At 35.7% G+C, this 1,696-nt stretch overlaps 1 pseudogene; it reads left to right on the forward strand.

Moving 5' to 3' along the window:
• The first annotated feature begins 800 nt into the window (after positions 1-800).
• Positions 801-1,696, forward strand: part of LOC107006968 — a 9,981-nt pseudogene continuing 9,085 nt past the window's right edge.

Below are 1,696 nucleotides of genomic sequence, written 5' to 3' on the forward strand. Positions count from 1 at the left end.
ATGTGAATTCATGATTTACGTGAATTTGGTGGCAATAGGTGGATTTGGTGACGGTTTATGAGAATTTAATAGCGCCTTAGGTGAATGCAGCAAGAATTTAGGTCTCGGCTTCGAAACCTGAGTGTGAAAAAAGTTTCTTGAGAGCGTCATTCTTGATTGGCGCTCTATAATGCGCGATGTCAATTTAATCGAAGTTCTAATGTAAGCTCCGCATATCAAATGAATAATAAAAAATAAAAATTTAGGTGAATTTAATAGCGAATAAGATAAATTTAGTTAATTTAGCAATGATTTATCGAAATACCAAATAATTAAACCAAGCATATAATTAAGTATATAATATATATTAAAAATATATTAACTTCCAATATAGTGCTCAAAGTATCAATAGAGTACATAGAACTTTCCAACTCAACTAATATCATGACATAAAATAATGAATAATATTTGTTAGGCCAACAACATAGTATTTCAACTTCAGAATTTTTATCTAGTCAAATTTTCAATGTACCAACAAAAAAAAAACAAGAAAAACATTCTTGGAAGTCAAATAATAGATTGGACTTGATTTTCAACATACCAACAAAAATTTTTCATGGATTCCCATTATGTGAACACCTTAGTGGAACAGCATTAGCCAAAAAAATAGGAAAATCTCTGATCTGTTTAGATTATTCTGGGAGCATCCAAATCTACAGCGTAGTTAAGCTCTATATAAATACCTAGTTCTTCTCCATTCTAAAACACAAGAAAAAAAAAGAAAAATCTAACCATCTAGCATTAAAATACAAATATTCTCAATGGGAAGCCAAATGAAGAAGTAATGGCCCCAATTTGCTTGTGCTTTAACAGTTTTCTTGATTGCCACATGCACTATGGCATATTCACCTTATTCTTATGAATCATCAGATTGAACATACAACAAGGCACCAACTACAGTAGCTAAAAGTGAAGACTACAAGGTTCCCTCAGTGCCTAAAGAGGAATACAAGGTACCTACTTTGTCGAAGAATGACTACTTCAAGAAGCCATCAGTTTCAGAAGATAACTATAAGAAGGTTTCAGCGGTTCCAAAGGTATCCTTAGTGCCTAAAGAGGAATATAAGGTGTCTTCTTTGCCGAAGAATGATTTCTACAAGAAGTCATCAGTTATTGAAGATAACTATAAGAAGGTGTCATTAGTTTCAAAAGATAACAATTACAAGGAACCCTCAGTGCCTAAAGAGGAATACAAGATGCCTTCTTTACCAAAGAATGACTACAAGAAACCATCGGTTCCAGAAGATAACTACAAGAAGGTGCCAACTGTTCTAGAGGTACCCTCAGTGCCTAAACCAGAATACAAGGTGCCATCTTTGCAAAAAATAGACTACTACAAGAAACCATCAGTTCCTCAAGATAACTACAAGAAGGTGTCATCTGTTCCAGAGTGTAACGACCTGTTTAGTCGTTTTGAGCAGCAGATTTTATTTCTGGAAAAAAAAAATCTGCTGCTGTGTGGGCACGACGGGCCGTCGAGGGTGTCTCGTTCCAAAAGACTTAGACTTCTGAAATTTGGGTACTGAAATCGACTCTCTGAACTTGGAGACGGACCTGCAGGACGAATCGTCGTGGGCACGACGGACCGTCGATGGTGTCTCGTTCCAGAACACTTAGACTTCTAAAATTTGGGTACTGAAATCGACTCTCTGAACTT

Source organism: Solanum pennellii, chromosome 12, assembly GCF_001406875.1.
Source record: "Solanum pennellii chromosome 12, SPENNV200".
NCBI classification, from domain to species: Eukaryota; Viridiplantae; Streptophyta; class Magnoliopsida; order Solanales; family Solanaceae; genus Solanum; species Solanum pennellii.